This window comes from Oryctolagus cuniculus, chromosome 1, assembly GCF_964237555.1.
Source record: "Oryctolagus cuniculus chromosome 1, mOryCun1.1, whole genome shotgun sequence".
Classification (NCBI taxonomy): Eukaryota; Metazoa; Chordata; class Mammalia; order Lagomorpha; family Leporidae; genus Oryctolagus; species Oryctolagus cuniculus.
The window spans coordinates 74,330,635-74,354,973 of NC_091432.1; the positions used below are offsets into that span (position 1 = coordinate 74,330,635).

Sequence of the window (24,339 nt, forward strand, 5' to 3'; positions counted from 1 at the left end):
ACCAGACACTGAGGATGGTGGTAGACCCGTGGCCAAGATGACCAAAAGCATAAAGAGAGAGAGAGAGAGATCTTCCATCCACTGGTTGATTCTTCAAATGCTCACAACAGCTGGGGCTAGGCCAGGCTAAGCCAAGATGCCAGGACTCACTCTAGATCTCCTGCATGGGTGTCAGGGACCCAGGTGCTTGGGCTGTTATCTGCTGCCTCCTAGGATGTGTGTTAAAAGTGGAGGCGATACTAAAATGCAGCACTGTTATATGCATAGGACACGGACATCCCAGTGGCAGTTAACCACTGTGCCAAATGCCCTATCCTGTGTTCTTCAGTTTTATGGTTGGTGTTGGAGAGCATTTTCATCAGCAGAAATGTTTTGACTTGTATTTTTCTTCTTCTTCTTCTTCTTCTTCTTTTTTTTTTTTTTTTTTGCAGTAGTTTTGTGTGGCTGTGGAGTGCTTTCTGCTTATTCTAATTCATTTTGTAAGGTTTCTAGTTTGAGATCACCATCATGTCAATTCAGCTTTCTTCTATGTGGTTTCTTTTATGGAAAATGGTGACATTGGAGGAGGCCTGGTGGGAATTGGCATGTCTTGCTTCCCTTTTATTTCTGCAGGATCCTTAATTTCCCCCTTTTATTTCCTCCCTATTTCTTACCTCTTTGCCTCCAGATAGTATCATCCCTTTTGTTTGTACCTGATTCTTCCCCCAAAGCAATGCTTCCTGGGACTACCGCCTCTGTTCTCACAGTTTTAAGCTCCTTCCCGTAGCTAGTGCTGTAAACTGTGAAGTCCCAACCTATGTTCATTCAGTATTTTGCCAATGACATTGGACTGGCATCTTCTGGAGGTGCTTCTGTCCACATGTTGTCTAAGTCCTTCACTTCTCTCTGTTTTTCCTCATGAAATCTCTCACACTGCCCCCTCCTCACTCTCATACCTCACAGGCTTGCAATGGCAGGTAAGTTGCTTTGCTAGAATTTTTCTCTGTAAACTTAGAGATAAGTTCTACTTTCTAGTAATGCTGAAGAGTCAATAAGATATGGTTTCATTTGCTCTCTGTTGATTTTTTTTTTGGAGGGTGGGGTGGGATGATAAAGAATATTGGGGAGATCCAAAGTCAGACAGCCACTATTGCTCTCTAAACCTGGAAGATCCTGGGAGAAACCTGGGATCCTGTTTTGACTGAAAGCTAACTCAAAGAGAATTATAGGGGCTGCCTGTGATGTGACATATCAGAGTACTGCTTTGAGTCCTGGCTGCTCTGCTTCCAAACAAGCTTCCTGCGGATGTGCCTGGGAAAGCAGCAGAGAATGATCTAAGTCCTTGGGCCCCTGCACTCACGTGGGAGGCTTGGATGGAGTTCCAGGCTCTTGGCTTCCACCCAGCCCAGTCCTAGCTGTTGTGACCATTTGGGGAGTGAAACATCAGTTGGAGAATCTCTCTTCCCTCTGTCTCTCTATAATTCTGCTTTTCGTATAAATAAATCTTTTTTAAAACATAATTATATATGAATATTTTCCTCATGATCTGAGCTCTGAGTGTATAGCTGATGCCTCAGTTCATTCTGGTGATGATCTGAGTTCTGCTGTTATCAGGATAAAATGTTAGGCTTTTGTCTTCAAGTGCTGTAAGCATCCTCTGATGCACTCTCCCAAGCAAATAGTTGCCCCATTTTGCATATTTCCTCTGTCTTCCTTTATGTATTCCCTTGTTGAGCTCTCTCTCTCTCTCTTTTAAAAAATATTTATTATTTTATTTAAAAGACAGAGTATGGAGAGAGGTAGAGACAGAAAGAGAAATCTTCCATCTACTAGTTCACCTCACAAATGGCTGCAACAGCCAGAGTTGAGTCGGTCTAAAGCCAGGAGCCAGGAGCTTCTTCCGGGTCTCCCATGTAGGTGTGGGGGCCCAAGGACTTGGGTCATTGCCTACTGCTTTCCCAGCCATAGCAGAGAGCTGGATTGCAGGTGGCACAGCCGGGATTCCAACTGGAGCCCATATGGGATGCTGGTGCTGCAAGCCAGGACTTTAACCTGCTGTGCCACAGTGCCAGCCCTGAGCTCTTTGGATCCTTCCTGATTCTTTCCCGAAATAATGCAGCAGTCAACAGCAACCCAGTCTCGTAGTGCTTTCAGGGCCGTGGTGTCAGCTGTGAGGTTTATCAACCCCATGTCCTTACTGAGGACTGTTTGATGGTTGGGATTTCCTAACGAATGAGTTATCACACTGCTATGGTTTGAATGGGGTATGTCTCCCAGACTTATGCAGATGATTAAATCCTGAAGTCATAAATGGCTAGTACTAAGAGTGGAGACTTAAACCTATGAGGTGTCTAGGAGGTGAACCTGGTGGGAAGGTTTTAGGTCACTGCCTCTTAGGTCACTTAGAGGGGAGAATTACCCTCAGAAGGTCATTTTCAAAGAGGATTAGCTATAAAAACTGAGTTGGGCCCAGCCACTGTACTTCCTACAACTGTGGCTGCAGAATACTCAGCACAATTACTTCTCTAGGGACACATATTTTGATTCAGGAAAATCAAATCAATGTACAGTGAAGTTCTGAATTAACATGAAATTTAGGATACAAATGCCAAGGGATTGTTTCTCTGCACATGCTCTGCCATTTCCACCCTTTGGCCTCATCAGACGGTCAGACTAATGGGACTCACTCCATCTTGATTGTGAACCCACAAAATTGTGAGCCGAAATAAATCCCTTTCTTTCACAATTCTCTAAGATTTGTATAGTGATGAAACAGGGACTTAAACTCATGGACCTGCTTTGTGTTACATAATATAGATTTGTCTATCTGACTTGGAAAATGAGTTCTGGCCATTTTTGACATCCTCACATGGCCGAGACAAGAGAAAAATAAAAATAATAATTTAGAATGACCAGCTTCCAATCACTGCAGACACAAATAATGGCTCAGAGCATTATTATTTACACATCAATACAACTGTGGCTGCAGGATGCTCAGCACAATTAAGCCTCAAGGGACACATCCAGCTAGCACATTCTTTGATTCAGGAAAATCAAATCAATATACAGTGAGGTTCTGTATTAACATGCAATTTAGGAGGCATTTATGCTTAGCTCAAAAATCTAATTAGTGGTTTCCTGTTTAGGGGATGGTGACTGCTTATTCCATTTGCAGTTCACCTGGGTCTGTAATCAGTTCTCACGCTTGATTTCCATTCAGATGGTAACATTTTACCTTTCCTTCCCACCCTCTCCACAGAAGGACCTAGAAACCAAATGAACCAGAAACAAATGGCACTGAGGGTTCAAAATGAGAACTTTTAATTAATATGCTCATTTCATTAATAGAAGGGAGCTAATGAAGACCTCAACAGCTCCAAACAAAGAAATGATAAGGAGATAGAAATGTTAAATAATATAACTTGAATGGTACATGTTGTATAGGTGTCTTGAAATATCACATTGGCTCTAGAAATAAACATAAGCATTACATATTAATAAAAATACATAAAACTCACATGTTATAAAAGCAAATTAGAACTATATTAAAAATAAATAAAATTAAATGCCAGGAGTATACTAAAAAAAGAAAGAAGCTAATAAATTTTAGTATATCAGTAATCAGAGAAAGTATTTACAATGTGCTTTTCTATGGCCTTCTTTCTTGAAAAGTCTGATTTTATTTTTTTCCAAGGGCTGACTACTTCCCGTCTGTGGCATATTTCACTTAACATAATGACCTCCTGTTCCATCCATGTTGTTGTAAATAACAAGATTTCATACTTTTTTGTGACCAAGCATTAAAAGACAAATAGCATATGAACTACTCCTATGTGAGGTCTAAAAAAATAGGTGATCTCATAGATATTATAAATACAATTGAGGATATCAGAAGATAAAGAGGGAATTGGAGAGGAAGCGATTAGAAAAGGTTGATTGATGGATACTAAGCTATGTGTAGATAAGCAATTCTGGGGTTCTATTTCACAATCAGGTGAAGATAAACAATGTTAGTTTAAATATATATTTCTCTATAAAACATTAGAGGATAGAATTTTTAGGTGTGTTCATGATTAATAAGTGTTTAATATTTGAAAGGATAAATATGTTTGCTCTGTACATTACACAGTGTATACCTGTAATGAAACATCACATAGTACTCCATACATGCATGCAATTTTTATGTCTCTTAAATTTCTTTTGAATTAAAAAAATTAAAAACAAAACAAAATTCACTGAATCTAGTTAATTTATTAGCACAGAGAAAATGAGCACTGAGAGACAAAGATATGGGAAATATAGTTGAAATATTAATAATTGGGAAGTATAGAAGGAGAAGCTTAATAGATTTAATAGGTGCTCCCAAAAGACAGAACAGGTAAATTTGAGAAATAGTGACAGAGAATTTCCTGGAACTTGTGAAAGATATCATTCAGATTCAAGAAGAATCATTCAGATTCAGTGAGTCTTAAGCAGGATTTAATACACACACACACACACATTCACACACAAGCTAGATACTTGGATCCAAATGTGTAACACTAAAGATTATTTTTTTTTCTTGACAAAGTTAGACAGTGAGAGAGAGAGAGACAGAAAGGTCTTCCCTCTGTTGGTTCACCCCCTAAGTGGCCGCTACAGCTGGCGCGCTGTGCCGATCTGAAGCCAGGAGCCAGGTGCTTCCTCCTGGTCTCCCATGCGGGTGCAGGGCCCAAGGACTTGGGTCATCTTCCACTGCTCTCCTGGGCCACAGCAGAGAGATGGACTGGAAGAGGAGCAACCGGGACAGAATCTGGTGCCCTGACTGGGACTAGAATCGGGGATGCTGGCGCCGCAGGCAGAGAATTAGCCAAGTGAGCCGCGGCGCCGGCCAGATTAATCTTAAATACACAAAAAATCTCAGTCATAACTGGAAGTAAATGCAGATCACCCATAGGATTCTCACCAGAAACCGTAAAGGCTAAGAGACAGGAGGATAAATACCAAAAGCAACTGCTAATTTAGATTCTACACAGTTACATTTTCACTGGAGGCTGAGGGGTTAAAAAGACTGAGATAAAGGCTGAGAAAATTTTATCACTCACAGACCCTCTCTGAAAGAAGCTCTAAAAGAAGTACTGAAACTGAAGTCAGGATTAAGGAGTGAGATGCAAGAAATAAGAAAAAAAGAAACTGGCATTTAAATCTAAAAACGCATCATTAAAGATAATTTATGAATTAAGTAAGCAACCTTAATAGAATAGTTAAAAATAGAATGACCATGAAAATATAAATCAGTAGAGAGAAATCTATAGCATTAAATGTTAGAATAAGAGAGAACCCTCAATGAACTAAATGTCTGATGGTAGAATTAGTAAAAGCAAACAGGGGAGAAATAATTCATGTGAAAGCACCTTGTAAAATGCAGTGGTATGCCTAGGGAGGGGCTATTATAGGTACCAGAGCTAAAGATACAGAACATAAAAAAGTAAGTGATCTGTCTCTGGAAATTTGGGGAGGTGAAATAAATGTTCCAAGACATTTACAACCCTTACAGAGAAATTGAGTCTTGCTTTCTTGGCCAATGTCTTCCCAAATATAGGCTTGTATATCTGGGAAGGAACCAGGAAATCTGAAGTTTTCTTCAAATCTGGCTGGATTTGGGGTGAACAGAGCACTGAGAGAGAAATTGGCCAATCAAAGCCACTTTTGATGTGTAAAGGGAAGCTTCAATTCAAGAGCCCCTTTGTAAATAGAAAGTAGATGTCCCAAACTCTGAGGAGCTGAGCAGGGACCATGTGGTCCCTGTAAAGTCAACTGCAGCCCCCATCTCCAGGGAGTATGAGAAAGTGTGACAAGCTGATGGCCTAGATATTTGCAGAAATGAAGTGGCTACTTACACAAAGAAAATCATGGTATCTATCAAGAGTCTCATGGGAGACGGAGACTCATGGGAAGACGAACGAATGGCTTCCAGAATTTTGCTCATGGGTCATTGTCAGAGCACAGGTGGTAGCATTGGCTAGCAGCTGTTGAAACCATTCCTGGCCCCTGAGTCCACTTAAAAATCTGCCCTTCTGAGAGAGTAGAGTAAGTTCACTGATGTTCATGGAGCAGAAATACAAAGATTCCAAGTCTTATAATATCACTTAGATTGTAAAAGTCTGGGAGCAATGGACCATGGCTATCTAAGTTTAGTACCAGCCATAGATCTGAGTACCCAAGGATCTACCCGGAACCCCATGATTTAGAGGGTCCATTTTTTCCCTCTGTCCAAGCACCTCCCTACAGGCTGAACAGCCCTCTAGATGCCTTTTTGGAAATCCAGGATCCCAGCATTTCCTGCCAAAATAGTTCCACAGCTGCCTTTAGGGCCTACACAGGCATGTCCAGGGTTATTCTGTGGAGATATGAACAATATGTGTGTGCTCTCCTAGGCCTGAGGAGTTTCTAAAGGATGGCTGTTTTCAGGGAGGAAAGACTAGATACAGTAGGGACACCCAAACTCATTCGTGAGAAGCCCCTCAAAGTGTTGAATGGAGCCCAGTGCACGTGTGTGTGTGTGTGTGTGTGTGTACGAGGAAGGCTGATTTGGTAGGCAGAGGGGGAAGAAGGGTGTATGGATATACCACATTTTGTTTATCCACTCATCAGTTGGTGAATATTTGAACTGTTTTCACTTTGGCTCTTGTCAGTAACATTTCAACAAGAAATTATGTACTGTTGCTTAGTATTCCAAGATATGAATGAACTACAATTTATTTTTCTGTTCCTCTACTGACAAGAATGTTTCAACTTTCTCTGTATTAACCAGTTTGCAATTATAAGGATGTCCTCTTGTGCAAAAATTTCTCTAGAATATTCATTTTTTTCCAAAAAAGGAATGATAGTACCATTTTTTTTACTGTGATAACATACAGTTAACATAAAAGATACCATTTTAATGATTTTAATGTATACAATCCAGTGACTTTTAATGTATTCACAATGTTGTGCAGCTATTGTCACTATTTCAAGAATGCTTTTATCTCAAATAGATTATGAATATATAAAGGGGAAGGGGTCGAGGTAGGGATTGTGGGCCTGGGGTCTTGCTTCCCCTCCTCCCCTTTCTCTGGTCCTGTATCCCTGGGGCCATTTGTTAAAAAAGAATAATAAAAGGATTAAAAAAATACTGCCAAAACCAAATGGATGAACAAACTAAAGGAAACCTCATACCAATTAAGCAGTCACTCTACCTTTCTCCCTATCCCCAGTCCTGGCAATCACTAATCTGCTTTTCTGTTTCTATGGATTTGTTTGTTTTGAATAAATGAAGCCATAGAATGTGGCCTTTCGTGTCTGGCTTCTTTCAATTAGCATAGCGTTTTCAAGGTTCACCCACATTGTACACAGTGCTGTGAGTGTATTAGTAATGGTTAGTAGTAACTGTTAGGGACTGAATGTGTCATGCCCTCAATTCAATGTGGGGGGGCTCTAACCCCCAGTGTGATGGTGTTAGAGATGGGGTCTGGCAGATAATTAGATGAGGTCATGATAGTTTGTCCCCATGATTAGCACCATGATAGGAAAAGGAAGAGATCACCACATGAGGCCGCAGGTGAGGCCATCTGCAAGTCAGAAAAGAGCCCTCACCAGGACGGACTCCTTGGATTTCCCAGTCTCCAGAATCATGAGAAATCAATGTCTATTGTTTAGGCTGCACACTCTGTGTTAGTCTGTTGTAATAGCCTAAGCTAAGATAGCAACAAAAATAGTCACTAGCACTATTCCCTTTTTCCTCTTGTTCTTTTTGCCCTCAGTTAATAGACTTGATTAACATTTGGGTTGTTCTTGCCTTTGACCATTATAAATGATGCTACTATGAACATTGATATACAAGTTTCCATGTTGCATATGTTTTCATTTCTCTTGAGTATATATCTAAGAACAGAATTACTGGATCATACCATAACCCTGGGCTTAACTTTTTGAGAAACTGTCAGACTGTTTTCCAAAGTGACAATGGCACTTTGTATTCCCATCACCACTGTATGAAAGTTCCAGCTTTGGCAGGTGCCGCAGCTCACTAGGCTAATCCTCTGCCTGCGGTGCCGGCACCCTGGGTTCTAGTCCTGGTTGGGGCACCGAATTCTGTCCCGGTTGCTCCTCTTCCAGTCCAGCTCTCTGCTGTGGTCTGGGAGTGCAGTGGAGGATGGCCCAAGTGCTTGGGTCCTGCACTCGCATGGGAGACCAGGAGGAAGCACCTGGCTTCTGGCCTTGGATCGGCACAGCGTGCCGGCCATAGTGGCCATTTTGGGGGTGAACCAACAGAAGGAAGACCTTTCTCTCTGTCTCTCTCTCTCTCTCACTGTCTAACTCTACCTGTCAAAAAAATAGTAATAAAATAAAAAAGAAAGTTCCAGCTTTTCCACATCCTCGCTAACATTTGTTTCTTTCCTTTAAGAAATTATAGCTTTCTTAGTGTGAAAGTGACACTTCATTGTGATTTTCATTTGCATTTCCCTAATTACTGATGATGTTGAGCATCTTTTCATGAGCTTATTTGCCATTTGTTTGTTTATTTTTTGAGAAGTCTATTCAAGTCCTTTACCCGTCTTTTTCTTTTAAATTTCTATTCTTTGCAAATACTTTCTAACAACAAACACACCACAATGAAGAAAGTCACCTACAATCTCAGTATTCTGATAATGTAGCCAATGTGTATTTAAAATTTTTTGATTAGCATGTGATACTTTAATACATTTTTTATGGACTACAGTGCAATATTTCAACAAATACGCACAGTGGAAACAGAGCAAGTCAAGCAAGTAGGCTTTCCATTTCCTTTTATTTCTGTTTGGAGCCTATTAGCTCCTCTCTTATAGACATTTCTATAGAATATTATACCCCACTATGCTGAGAACACTAGAACTTGTTACATCTTTTTGGTAAATTTATTTTTACCTATTTGAAAGGGGGGGAGAGAGAGAGAGAAAGAAAGAGAGAGGAGATCTCTCATTTGTTGAATTATTCCTCACATGCCTGCAACAACTAAGGCTAGTTGTTTCCAATTAGGAGCTTGAAACTCAATCTGGGTCTCCCATGTGGATGGCAAGGACTCAACTACTTGAACCATCATCCACTGCCTCCCAGGGTACATATTAATCAGGAAGCTGGAATTCGGAGGAGAACTAGGACTCAAACAAGGCATTTCAATATGGAACGAGAGCATTCCAAACAATTTCTTCATTTCTGTACCAAACACCCACCCAAGAACTTGTTACTTCAATCTGTGTTTTGGTACCCATTATCCAACCTCTTTCTATATCTCCTCCTCCATACACATCCCAGCATTCAGTTACCACTATTCTAGGTTCAGATCAATGATGTATTTATTTTGCCTTCCATCTATGAGAGAGAACAGGAAGTATTTATCTTTCTGTATCTGGCTTATTTCACTTAACACACTGATCCCTAGTTCTATCTATTTTTCTGCAAATGTTAGGATTTCATTCTTTTTAATGCTGTATAATATTCCATTCTGTGTATATACTACATTTCTCTATCTATATGTTCACTGATGGATACCTTGGTTGGTTTCATATCTTGGCTATTGTGAGTAATGATGCAATAAATATGGGAATGCAAATATTTCTTTCACATGCTGATTTTATCTCCTTCCTATGTATATATGTATATATATATGTACGTGTGTGTATACACATCCAGAAGTGAGACAGATGGATCATATGGTAGATGTACTTTTAGTTTTTTGAGGAACCTCCATACTGTTCTCCATAATGGCTGTGCTGATTTACATTCCCACCAATAACATTTAAGTGTTACCTTTTTTTTTTTAAAGATTCAATTATTGGCCGGCACCACTGCTCAGTAGGCTAATCCTCCACCTAGCGGCACTGGCACACTGGGTTCTAGTCCCGGTCGGGGCGCCGGATTCTGTCCCGGTTGCCCCTCTTCCAGGCCAGCTCTCTGCTGTGGCCCAGGAAGGCAGTGGAGGATGGCCCAAGTGCTTGGGCCCTGCACTCGCATGGGAGACCAGGAGAAGCACCTGGCTCCTGCCTTCAGATTAGTGCGGTGCGCCAGCCGCAGCACGCCAGCCGTGGCGGCCATTGGAGGGTGAACCAACAGCAAAAGGAAGACCTTTCTCTCTGTCTCTCTCTCTCACTATCCACTCTGCCTGTCAAAAAAAAAAAAAAAAAAGATTCAATTATTTATTTGAGAGGCAGAGGCAGAGGCTGAGAGTGAGAGAGAGAGAGAGAGATCTTCCATCTGCTGGTTACCTCCCCAAATGGCCGCAATGGCTGGAGCTGAGCCAATCCAAAGCCAGGAGCCAGTAGCTTTTTCCAGGTCTCCCATGCAGATGCAGGGGCCCAAGCACTTGGGTCATCTTCTACTGCTTTTCCAGGTCATGGCAGAGAGCTAGATCAGAAGTGGAGCAGCCAGGTCTTGAACTGATGCCCATATGGGATGCTGGCACTGCAGGCGATGGCATTACCTGCTGCGCCACAGTAGCAGCCCCAAGTATTACCTTTTCTCCACCGGAGATTTGTTTTTTTGTGTGTGTTTTTGATAATAGCCATTATAACTGGGACTAGAACCCTGGGTGCCGGCGCTGCAGGCAGAGGATTGGCCTAGTGAGCTGTGGTGCCATCGGTAGTATGGAAATTTTAAAAATATACATTCCCAGGTTCTTAGCTGTGCACATACATTTTAAAATCCTGTTTTTAAATTGTAATAAAATGGGGTTGGTGCTGTGGTTTGTGGGCAAAGCCACTGTCTGAAGCACTGGCATCCCGTATGGACATTTCTTAGAGTTCCAGCTGCTCCATTTCCAATGGAGCTCCCTGCTAATATGCCTATGAAAGCAGAGGAAGATGGCCCTTGTTCATGGGCCCCTGAACCCATGTGGGAGACCTGAAAGAAGCTGCTGGCTTCTGGCTTTGTATTGGCCCAGCTCTGGCTATTGTGAACATTGAGGAGTGGACCGGTGGATGAAAGATTTCTCTGGTTCTGTCTCTCACTCTGCCCTTTAAACAAATAAATAAATCTTTTAAAAATTTAAAATTAAATTGTGATAAAATATATAACATGATGGCCGATGCCGCGGCTCACTAGGCTAATCCTCCGCCTAGCGGCGCCGGCACACCGGGTTCTAGTCCCGGTCGGGGCGCCGGATTCTGTCCCGGTTGCCCCTCTTCCAGGCCAGCCCTCTGCTGTGGCCAGGGAGTGCAGTGGAGGATGGCCCAGGTGCTTGGGCCCTGCACCCCATGGGAGACCAGGAAAAGCACCTGGCTCCTGGCTCCTGCCATCGGATCAGCGTGGTGCGCCGGCCGCAGCGCGCCGGCCGCGGCAGCCATTGGAGGGTGAACCAACGGCAAAAGGAAGACCTTTCTCTCTGTCTCTCTCTCTCACTGTCCACTCTGCCTGTCAAAAAAAAAAAAAAAATATATATATATAACATGAAACATGCCATTTTAGTAATTTTAATGTATATTTCAGTGGCATCAAGTATATATTCACATTACTGTCCAACTATCACCACGATCTATCTCCAGAATTAAAAAACTTTTAATTAATTAATTTTATTTAAAAGGCAGAAAGGGAGAGAAGGGGGTGAAGAGAAACAGAAAGAGAGATATCACCCCACTGCTTCATTCTCCAGATGCTCCCAACAGTTGAGACTAGGCCAAGCCAAAGCCAAGAAACAAGAATTCAGTTTGAGTCTCCCAGGTGGGTGGTGGGGGGCCCAAGTACTCATTGTCTGCTGCCTCCCAGGGTATGTATTAGCAGGAAATAGACAGGTGTGGAGACAGGACTCAGACCCAAGCACTCTGACATGGGATGTGGATGTCCCAAGTGGCATCTTAATTATTGTGCCAAATATCTGCCTCATCTCCAGAACTTTTTTATCTTTCCAAATTAATTTCTATATCTATTAAAAACTAACTTACTGGGGTTGGTGCTGTGGCCTAGCAGGTAAAGCTGCCGCCTGCAGTGCTGACATCCCATATGGGCCTCAGTTCAAGGCCCGACAGCTCCACTTCTGACCCAGCTCTCTGCTATAGCCTTAGAAAGCAGAAGAAGATGGCCCAAGTGTTTGGGCCCCTGCACCCCTGTGGAAGATCTGGAAGAAGCTCCTGGCTCCTGTCTTCGGATCAGCGCAGTTCTGGCCATTACAGCCACTGGAGAGTGAACCAGTGAATCGAAGACCTCTCTCTCTCTCTCTCTCCCCACACCCCCTGCCTCTGCCTCTCTGTAACTCTGCCTTTCAAATAAATAAAATAAATTTCTAAAAAAAATTAACTCCCATTCCCCTCTCCTTTGAATTGACAATCAACATTTTACTTTCAATCTCATGAATGTGATACTCTAGATATCTAATGTAAATGGAATCATTCAATATCTGTCTTCTTGTGCCTGGTTTATTTCACTTAGTATGAAGTTTTCAATGTTCAGCATGTCGGATCATCTGTCAGAATTTTCTTCCTTTTAAAGATGGAATAATGCCACATTTTAGTATCTACTGACATATCTATAATTAGACTTCATAATTTGATTTTAGATTCTCTTGGGATTTTTGTGTAGACACATACATCATCTGTGGATACTGACAGCTGTATTTCTTCTTACCTAAATCTTCAAGTCTGTAATGGCCCCGATTTCCTGTTCTCTTTTCCTCCATATATGATGGCAAAGCCAAATTCTGCCAGCATAACTGTTGCTTTGTAGCATTGGAGCTCTCCTCACAAACCCAACAGCTATTCTTTTCGGGGGAAAATCCTGTTGTGGGTGTGTTGCCATGGATAGGTTGCCTGACCAAGCCCTCTCTCTGTAGAAGTAGGCCACACCCTCAGCCTCCTCTCTGTCACTTTGTATTAGTCCAATTTTGTTGTTGTTAGCTAAAATACTCGAGAGGAGCTTCTTGGGAAAAGAAAAACCTGATGACCTAAACTCTTCTCACCAGACCCACCTCTCAGACACCATCATCAGATCAAGTCTCCACCTTTGATCTATAAAGCATTATCATTAAGACATCAGAATTTACACTTCTTCATGATTTGGGGGGAGAGAAGCCCTACTGTACCATAACACACTTGTACTTCAAGTTCATGCCAAATTCCGTGGTGCATTGTTCCAGGAACACTTTCCCAACTTTTTTCTGCTTTTATTCCAGTGAGCTTCCTGCCTCAACCTTCTGAAACCACACTGATAATTCCATGGAGTCTCCTAAATAATCTCTGTATAAAGATTTACTCAAGTTTCCTTCTGCCTCCTTAAATTTGGGTGTGATCCCTCAGAAGATGGTATAAAGAAATGGAACAGAATTAGAGCCAGCTGAGTTCACATCTGCTTCCAGCCCTTCATAGTTGTGTGGCCTGGCTGAATTATGTGCTCAATTTCCTCATCTCTAGAATTGAATGCTGCAGCTTTATCAGAGGAGGAATTTTTTTAAATGTTTATTTCTTTATCTGAAAGGCAGAGTTACAGAGAAAGGGAGAGATAAAGAGAGATCTTCAAGCCTCTGGTTCACTCCCCTAATGGCTGCTACAGCCGGGTCTGGGCCAGGACAGAGCCAGGAGCTCAGAACTCCATATGGGTCTCTCATGTGGATGCAAGAGCCCAAGAATTTGGACCACCTTCTGCTCTACTGCTTTCCCAAGCACATTAGCAGGGAGTTGGATCGGAATTGGAGCAGATAGGACTTGAACAGGCACTCATATGGGGTGCTGGCATCACAGGCAGTGGCTTAACCCATTGTACCACAACGTCAGCTCTGCCAGCGGGTAGTTTTAAGGATGAATTGTGTAACACAATCAGGAACCTGACAGTAGGTCAGTGTGCAGTAAGTGTAGTCTTCCCCTTTTGTGCCACCATGACAACCTGCACCTTTCCTGAAGCATTTTCCCTACCCTGCTTCACACTGCAGATCTATGAGGGGGTTTCAAATAATTCATGGAGAAAAGCATTAAAGGTACCCTTGTTTGGGTGCAAAGTTTTTTGAAATTCACGCATAGGTTTTTCATAATATGCATTTCCATGAACTTTTAGAAGACTGCACTACGTGTGCTGGCATGATTATCCTCCCCGGTCTGAGTGTTTTCATTCCTGAATTGAAGACGGCATAGGGCTTGGAGTTGGACACAACTGGTTCTTATCATGGCACTCAATTATCAGCGGTGTGACTTCAGTTTATTTACCTGGAAATGGAAACTTCAGTGGGGTTTAAAGTAGATATAGTGTGTAAGAGTCTTGTTCGTCCCTAGCATGTAGTGTTTTCCCCATACACATTTTGTTTCCAGATTTGAAATGAATACAGCTCAATTTTTAGCCTGCTTCTTTCTAAATCTCTAACTTCCTGCATGGGCAGAGCTGCTCAAGATGCCACATCATCCACCATCTCGTCTGGGTCGCTGCTGATGTCCTCAGCCATGTGGAACATCTGTGTTGGGACTTGCCACGTCTACTAATCCCTGGCTTGTCTCTCAGCTGTAGAAAGTCAAGCAGTGTGCAGAATGCAGCAGTCTCTCTGGAAGGCCAATTATTTTACTTCCAATAGATCCTGTTGGTCACTCTCCAAATGTGCTTGCTCCACTCCATGTGGAACATATTGCTGAAATTTCTTGGCTTTGGGTCTCTCCCCACAATAATGCTTCCAACTCCACTGCTAGACATTTTTTTTTTTTAAAGAGAAAAGCAGGGACTTTTTGTTTGGGGGCCAAATAGAGGTTGTTGAGGCAGCTAGGTAGATATTAGTCTACATGTGTAAGAGGGGCCAAAGAAAACAAGAATTTTTAAAGAAAATAAATGTATGTGCAATAGAATGAGGAAACAAGTCCTGAAAGCAGGACCCAGCCTCCTATCTGTCTCTCTTATCCTGCTCTTTATCAAAAGGAATTCATTGACTTGAGAGGGTGACACAGCCGGTCTGACAAGGTTCTAATCACTGGACTGAGGGAGACATTTGCTTCTCCAATATGTAAGTTCCCGGGGTGCAAGGTTCTTGCAACGTGAAGTGGGCAGTTTGCCATCAGGACAGGGAAATGGTCTTTCACTGACAACTGTCATTTACTGGATGTCTTCCTTAAGTCAAGTAACAGAAATAGTCTGAAGGCTTGATGTTTGTCTCCCAGAGATTGGGGCCATAGAGAGTGATACCTAGCTCATGTCTAAAATAATTCCAAAAGCAAGAGGGTGGCTGGAGGGCAATGCAATGGAAAATAAGAGTCCTGGGATCTGGGGCCAAAAACATGAACCAAAATCGATCAGAATTATATAGAAGAAATGGGTACATTGAAAATTACAGTAGGAGATTTTATCACATCAGTATCAGGAAGTAATAGATCAAGCAGATATAAAATTAGTAAAAGATGAAAAATTTCAACAGCATAGATAAAAGCTTTATCTATACAGGAATGGCAAACTTTTTGTATAAAGGGTCACGTAGTAAGTATTTTAGGTTTTGTGGCCAAGCGTGGTCTCAGGTCTGCCTTTGAAACAGTAAAGCAGCCACAGACAATGTGTGAGACCATATGAATGTTGCTGTGTTCAAATTAAATTTTACAAAAGCAGGGTACAGGCTGGATTTAGCCCCAGGGTCATGGTTTTCTGACCTCCTAACCTAATGGATAAAGAGAAAAGTTTTATACCCCACAAATTAAAGAAGTGCATTTTAATTAAATATCTTTAGTCTATTTTAAAAACTGACCACATAAGAGAAGCAAGGAAAGCTTCATCACATTTCTGAGAGACAGTAGTCCTTAATTTTTCTGATCTGAGTATAATTAAATTATAAATAAACAATGAAAACGTGTAACTTGTATCTTCCACTCCCAAGTGGAACTGTTTATTCTGTTTTTAATAGCATGATTTGGAGTAATGAAAGATTTAGGAAAACTTAAATGCCTATCCACGGAAGAAAGGATGCAGAAGGAAAACAGTGATATAGGCATACAATGAAATGCTATATGGCTGATGAAAAATAGAAAAAAAGCAAACTGTAAAATGATAAACATAATCCTGTGTAGTTTATATAAATTTTTAAAGCATGAAGATATAATTCATATATATATATATATATCATGGAAGATTATACTAAAAAGATATTTTTCCTACTGACCCACTTGTGTGTGTGAGCCAAGCTAAATGCACCCATTTCTTCTAAAGAGGTATGACAAAACACTTCTGCAACTCTGCAGTTTGTCTTAATGTGTTTAAAAATGATTCTTTTTAGAAATTATATTTAAAATGTTTTAAATTGCTGTTTTTCTAAAATATGTGAGTACTTTATGATACCATCTTTCTATACCTTGAGGTCATGAAGGTATTTTATACAGGATAATAAGTGTGAGAGAATATTTATATACACTGGAATATATATTTGTAAATATATATGTTTTTAGGTCTTTAATAGAACTGGAATTGATTTATATTTTGATGAGTCTTTGGTGTTTTAGTTTTATTAAATATAATTTTTTGCTGGGATTTCTAATTAATTCTTTTTCATAGCCATCTTAAACCTACCATAATGTCATTTTCTTTTTTCTTTTTAATATTTATTTATTTATTTGGTAGTCAGAGTTACACAGAGAGAGAAGATGAGGCAGAGAGAGAGGTCTTCCATCCACTGGTTCACTCCCCAAATGGCTTCAATAGCTTGAGCTATGCCGATCCGAAGCCAGGAGCCAGGAGCCAGGAGCCTCTTTCTGGTCTCCCAAATGGGTGCAGGTTCCCAAGGACTTGGACCATCCTCCGTTGCTGTCCTAGGCCACAGCAGAGAGCTGGATCTGAGGTGGAGCAGCTGAGACTTGAACTGGCACCCATATGGGATGGCAGCACTGCAGACAGCAGCGCTGGCCTCATTTTATTTTCTTTTTTAAAACACAAGAGTTATTTTATTCACCTCTTTGAACATTCTAAACACATTTAAGTCTTAAATTTCTATAAAGTTTCATCTATTTTCATTTTATATCTTTTTTTTTAAAAAGGATTTATTTATTTATTTGAAAGGCAGAGTTACAGAGAGAGAAGGAAAACAGAAAAAGAGACCGTCCATCCGCAGGTTCACTCTCCAAAAGGCTGCAACAGCCAGGACTGGGGCAGACTGAAAACAGGAGCCAAGAGATTCCTCTGGATCTCCAACATGGGTGCAGGGGCCTAAGGAGTTGGGCCATCTTCCACTGCTTTTTCAGGCACATTAGCAGGGAGCTGGTTCTGAAGTAGAACAACCCAGACTCGAACTGGCCACCCATATGGGATGCTGGTACTACAGGCCATGACTTTAACTTGTTGAGCCACAGTACTGGCTCTTTCATTTTTTACATTTCAGCTGAAATTCATATTTTCATTACTGATTTTTTGGCTGTCTCAGCAGTAGTTTTGACATTTGATTTACAGGCTAATTCAAAATGAGGGTGTTTTACATTGGTTTTGGTTGTTGTCTGCCATCCTTCTGTGCCTAATCCTACTTCCTTTTGTAGTAATTTTCAGGTTTTCCAGTGGAACTGGCACTTCCAGTCCTGAATCAAGCCTCACAGTGGCATCTTGATGTTTTTGTTCCATAGTGATATTTGGACAACCACATGTCTAGCCACTGATGACTTCATTCTTGGTTTAGAACTGGTCTATATTCTCCTTCCTTTCTGAATGTACTACTGTATTTCCCATGAAGGCAAGCCATCAATTAAAAAAGTTTCATTTACCTTTTCTCACAAGCATTGATGCTGTCCCTGGCTGTAACCAGTGAGCCTATTTCTGATTTCTTGTCTTGTAGAAACAATTTTAGTGCCAGTTTCCTTTCAGGAGTTAAAATTGTGGCTGCTGCTTGTTTCACGGACTAGACTCCAGTGGGCCCCTGACATTGCTCTCTTGTGTGTACTCTGTGTATCTATGCTATTTTCAATCTCCTGAGATGTGTGTGTGTATGTGTGTGTGTGTGTGTGTGTGTGTGGTGGTAAGCTATGCATTTTTCCCTTAGTGGTTTTCCTATCACTGTTATTTTTTCAGAGGAGAGAGGTGCATCAAAGAAGGATTTTCATGAATTTGTGAAGCTAGTCTTTGTTCTCTTATATGACTGCTTTCCTTCACCTCACAAATATTGCCTCTCTTCTCATTCTGAGACTCTTGATGATGGGTATCAGAAATTCTTATTTTAACTGTAAATTTTTTCTTTCATTCTTTTCGATCTTTTTGTCTCATGCACCGCATTGCCTTTCTCATCCTTGTGTTCCTGGTGCACAGCACCGTGCTTAGACATGACACATCTCTGTTTTCTTCGGTGGGGTAAATGAATGAGCTATTCAATGAATGTTAAGTATTTACTGTTCTCCAGATAGTACCCAGATGCTTTTGTGAAACTAAAAACTCAGGGGCCAAGGTGTCCTGCACTGGATAAGTGTCTTCGAAGTTAAGAGTGCTGTGGCAGATGTTGGAATTAGGGAGGGGAGTATTAAGAGGATGTGTCCACTTTGGAGAGGGTAAGACTATTAGGAAATGGTTCCCATAGGAAGTGATGCTTAGGCTGAGTCTTGGCAAGTAAGCAGCTATTCATGGTGGATCAAGGGGAAGAAAGAGGCTGTCTTCAACTGCCAATTGCATCGAGACCCTTTATTATATTTTCCTGTCATATTTATCATTAAGGTAATTTAATGTTCCCATTAATGATTATTTAAAGTTTGTCTCTCTTATTATAAATGTCACAGGAATAGGACCATCATCTTATTATACTACTGCATCTCCAGTCTCATACTTTTAGTAGCTTTGTGATAAATGTCCTTGAACAAATGAATGAAAACCTTCTGGGCAGAAAGAGCATAGTCAGAGGTGCAAGAAGTGAAAAAGCCTGGCAGGTTCGAGCAAGGCACACATATTTCTATGACTGTGGTACCTGCAGGGGAATAGACTTGAAGAAACTGTAGAGACTTCGTGAGAAACCACCTAATATGGAGAGGCAGGTCCTCTGCTCCTCCAGGAACTAATCCCCTTGAATGGCGTTTGGTGTATACCCAACTTATGCCTCAGTTGTCTTTAAAGCAAATCAAATGGACTTTCAGTTTCAAAAGGTAGTAAATCCTGAGGATTTTTAAAAACCAAATATTATATTTAAAGACTTACTTGTTCTGTTATGTTGATATAAATTGATATAAACATTTATTTACTAATTCTACAAATATGAACGGAGCATCTACTACATAGCAGTCAGATACTGCAGGTGACACTGGGAATAGGGAAAAGAAAGTGGTCATGCCCTAAAAAAGCCTATTCTCTAATAGATGGGAAAATAAGTAATAAAACAATTACATGCTAAAAAATATTGCTTTCCTGAGACTGCAGTTGTGGTGTTGCTGCTTACAACACTGGCATCTCATATCAAAGCACTGGTGCAAGACCCAGATACTTTGCTTCTGATCCAGCTCCCTGCTGGTGTGCTTGGGAAGGAGCAGAGGATGGCCCAACTACTTGGACCCCTGCTCCCAATTTGGCTCTTAGCTTTGACCTGGCACAAACTTAATTGTAGGCCAGTTGGGGACTGAACCAGAGGATGGAAGATCTCTCTACCCCCCTACCCCCCAACCAAGTGTCACTCTGTCCTTCAAATAAATAAATAAATCTTTAAAAAATAAAAATATATTGCTTCCTATGTAGTCAAGATTCTAGATCCAACCACCACTTTTCAGGAAATACATAGAATGAAAAAACGTGATAGACTACATGGATTCTATCAACAAAATGTAGACTTTGGGGAAGTTTACAGATCTAGTTTCTTTAGCAAATAAACTGAGGAAAAAAAGGGATGAGAATGGAATTTATGCATTAAAAGAGATTTAGAGACATATAAAGCAATTATAGTAAATGAGATTTACTTGGATTCTTGATTTAAGCAAACACAGTGCAAAAAAAAAAAAAAAAGATAGTTATGAAACTATTATCCCCGAGAATGTGCTCTTCAGAGAACACTTTGAAGACTCCTGGTCTAAACTTCACCAATTTCCCAATACTCCTTTTGTCTTCATCCTTGACACATGTTACTGGAGCTTGAGCTCTGCATTTTTTTTCCCTTTGCACCTGTCTTGACACAATTTATGTCTGATTAGGCCCATCAGATCTTTGGTGGATCTCTGCTAGAGAAAGAGTCATTGTGTTAGCAAGTGCTATGGTTTGGATGTAGTCTGAGTGAGTCCCTCAAAGGTTCATGTGTCAGAAACCTGGTCTCCAGTGTGATGGTATGGAAATGGTAATATCTTAAGAGATGAGTCCTGGTGGGCGGCAGTTACATGAAGATCAATAGATTTCTGGCAGGAGTACCTTCTTGTCCTTATGGAAAACCATGTGAAATCAGGCTGTTATAAAGTGAGCCCACTCTAAGACCTTGGCTTCTTCTGCATAAAGCTGGTTCCCCTCTCCGCTTCTCCACCATGTACTGATTTAGCCAAGGGGACTCTCAGCAGAAACTCTTTTTAAAAAATTTTTATTTAATAAATATTAATTTCCAAAGTACAGCTTATGGATTACAATGGCTTCCTCCCCCCATAACCTCCCTCCCACCCGCAACCATCCCATCTTCCACTCCCTCTCTCATTCCATTCTTCATCAAGATTCATTTTCAATTATCTTTATATACAGAAGATCAACTTAGTATATACTAAGTGAAGATTTCAACAGTTTGCACCCACACAGACACACAAAATATAAAGTATTGTTTGAGTACTAGTTATACCGTTAATTCACATAGAACAATACATTAAGGACAGAGATCCTACATGGGGAGTAAGTGCACAGTGAATCCTGCTGTTGATTTAACAATTGACACTCTTATTTATGGTGTCAGTAATCACCCGAGGCTTTTGTCATGAGCTGCCAAGGCTATGAAAGCCTCTTGAATTCGCCGACTCTGATCTTATTTAGACAAGGCCATAGTCAAAGTGGAAGTTCTTTCCTCCCTTCAGAGACAGGTACCTCCTTTGATGGCCCCTTCTTTCCACTGGGATCTCACATACAGAGATCTTTCATTTATGTCACTTTTTTTTTGCCACAGTCTTGGCTTTCCATGCCTAAGAAACTCTCATGGGCTTTTTAGCTGGATCTGAATGCCTTAAGGGCTGATTCTGAGGCCAGAGTGTTGTTTAGGACAAAGCAGAAGCTCTTTAGATGGGGCTGTGTGAGCTTGGGCTCTAAACGGATGAGGGAAACAAATCTCTTTTCTTTATAAATTGCCCAGCCTCAATTATTTTGTTATAGTAAAAGAAAATAGGCTAACACAGCAAGGGAGCATTCAAGAGTCAGTATGTGGCTATGGTTAAGACCTGCCTTTTGGAGGCAGAGTGTCTGAGCTTGAATCTTAGTTTTGGCGCTTAGCAGTTCAGAGTTCAGTCCACACCCGTTTCCTTCATTTATAAACAGAGGTGTGCAAAAGGGGATTCATAATTCTTCTTTATAGGATTTCCCATAGAATACATAAATAGTGTTTCCTAGAGCAAATGTCACTCCAGCCCAGATCCAGGCAGGAATCATTTACTCCATCTTCCCATGTTAGTGGGGTTCATCCTAACCTCTAGCCTAATGAAAAAGAGAACACACAGTCTTTATTCCAGAAAGTTTCTAAAGAGTGATTGCACATTTAGATGCTTTTTTATTGGTGATGGTGTACAGAGGTGAGGAGGAGGCAAAGAACAGGAACAAGTGATCAGAGGCCACTACAAGTTGGGAACTACAGATAGTTTCAAAGTTTGTCTTTGACTTTTTTAAAAAATATTCATTTATTTATTTGAAAGACAGAGTTACAGAGAGAGTGGGGGAGAGGGAGAGAGAGGAAGAGAGAAAGATAGATAGATAGATAGATATTGAGATAGAGAGAGAAAGATATCTTCCATCCATTGGTTCACTCCTCAGATGTCTGCAATGGCCAGGGCTGGGCAAGGCAGGAGCCAGGAGCTTCATCTTGGTCTCCCATATTGGTGGCAGGGGTTCAGGTACTGTTGCTTTCCCAGATGTATTGGGAGGAGATGGATTGGAAGTGGAACAGCTGGAACTCAAACTGGCACCCATTTGGAATCCAAGCAATGCAGGCAGAAGCTTAACCCACTGCACCATAGCACTGGCCCCTGCCTTTGGCTTTTAAGATTGCAAGCACATTCATGGAACCATCTTGTTGTGTTTGAACCTCAGAATAGAAAGGCCTTGGACATTGCTAATTGAACTCTGTTTGAAGCAGGGCTCCCTGTTGCTACTTGAAGCTGTCTTTCTGGAATGCAGTATAGGAAAGAATACAATCCGGGGCCTAAGAAACAGCAAGAGAACATGGAAAGAGCACAGTGGCTTCAAAGCCAAGCAGATCCATGTTTGTGTGAATTCCAGCTCTACAATTTACCAACTTAAGGACAGTAGGGTTTTTTTTTTGTTGTTGTTTATTTATTTACTTTGAAAAGTACACACACACACAGTGGGGAAAGAGAGAGAGCACTTACATTTGCTGGTTGACTCCCCAAATGTCCTCAGGAGCTAGGGCTGAGCCAAAAGAAGAGTCAGGAGCTGCATTCAGGGCTCTCACATGGGTGGTAGAGATCCAAGTATTTGAGTCATCATCCGTTGTCTCCTGGGGTACATTGGCAGGAAGCTGGATTGGATGGGAAGTAGAGGTATGACTTTTCATTGTTTGTATATCCCAATATGGGATGTGAATGTTCCAGTGGTGGCCTAACCCACTCATCACAATGCCTGCCCCTGGCAAGTTAATTTTAAGTCAATTCTCTAAGCCTTGATTTTCTCCTTTTTTATTTTAATACAAATTTTTTAAACTTTTATTTAGCAAATATAAATTTCCAAAGTACAGCTTATGGATTACAATGATCCCCCCCCCATAATTTCCCTCCCACCCACAATCCTCCCAACTCCCATTCCCTCCTCCATTCCATTTACATCAAGATTCATTTTCAATTCTCTTTATATACAGAAGATCAATTTAGTATATATTAAGTGAAGATTTCAACAGTTTGCACCCACACAGAACATAAAGTGTAAAATACTGTTTGAGTACTAGTTATAGCATTAATTCACATTGAATAACACATTAAGGACAGAGATCATACATGAGGAGTAAGTGCACAGTGACTCCTGTTGTTGACTTAACAAATTGACACTCTTGTTTATGGTGTCAGTAATCTCCCTAGGCTCCTGTCATGAGTTGCCAAGGCTATGGAAGCCTTTTGAGTTTGCTGACTTCGATCTTATTTAGACAAGGTCATAGTCAAAGTGGAGGTTCAATCCTCCCTTCAGAGAAAGGTACCTCCTTCTTTGATGGCCTGTTCTTTCTACTGGGATCTCACTCACAGAGATCTTTCATTTAGTTTTTTTTTTTTTTTTTTTGCCAGAGTGTCTTGGCTTTCCATGCCTGAAATACTCTCATGGGCTCTTCAGCCAGATCTGAATGCCTTAAGGTAAGCCTTGATTTTCACATCTACAACATGCAGGAATAATAATGCCTTTATTACAGTGCTTCTGTGAGACTCCGAGACAAGAAATGGGGAACACCCGATGCATGATCGTAACTATCAATATGGTAACAATGTCTTCCAGATAGTCCTCAGGCTCAGCTTGGAGAAGAGAAACTACTTAAGAGAAACCACTTAGAATGCCTCATGTAGCTCGTGTAGCTCCCAATATTGTGGAGTTGTACGTGCCTTGCCAAAAGATGCCTGTGCAGTTATTTAGATAAGCTGCCACCTGGTCTGACTTCAGGTTTTGCTGTCACCACACCTCTCGGCTGTGACAGGTAAACAAGGAATTTTGGTGGTTGGCACTCAGCTCCTTTCCCCAAAGACCACCTCTTTTATCAGTCTTTCCCCATCTGCTCTTCCCTGCAGCAGAGGCTTTTCAGTATAGATGTTTTTCAACTGGAACCGCAGCACATGGCTTTGTAAATGTAATTAGCGCACTCCTTGGGAAATGCAATGAGCTATGCAAAATCCAAGTACTTTGCATCTTCAGAAACATGTGTGGGATACTCATATGTGCTCCAGTACTTTCCTCCTTATTGCAAGGGGAAAAAAAGCAGATAGAGATTATGGTAATTAAAATGTGGAGTCATTTAAAAAAACAGGACTAATAGTCACACTTTCCGGCTTTATGTTCTGTACCAATCATTTGGAACTCCTTTTAGTAGGTACAAACATCTATAAAGAAATCTGTGGATCAGAGGAGCACAAGAAAAACTACAAGAACCCCACAGTTACAGTCTCTAATGCCACCCTGAGGTAAGGAGGCAGAAAGAAGCTGGGGTTGTTTGCACTGTCAGGGAGTGCGTCAGTCCCCTGCTGGGGACCCTGTGTATGCTGTGGAAACTCAGCTGCACCAGATGGAAGGCAACTTAAAGCAGCACATCTGAGT

The 24,339-nt window shown here is 41.2% G+C and overlaps 1 long non-coding RNA gene across 1 annotated transcript in view; it reads left to right on the forward strand.

Annotated features, from left to right (window-relative positions):
* LOC138850187 (uncharacterized) overlaps nt 1–24,339 on the forward strand; it is a 143,285-nt gene that overhangs the window by 35,764 nt on the left and 83,182 nt on the right. Inside the window, exons 2-3 of the long non-coding RNA XR_011389815.1 lie at nt 23,325–23,390; nt 24,113–24,206. This is a non-coding gene — a long non-coding RNA (uncharacterized lncRNA). The remainder of the gene's footprint in view (nt 1–23,324; nt 23,391–24,112; nt 24,207–24,339) is intronic.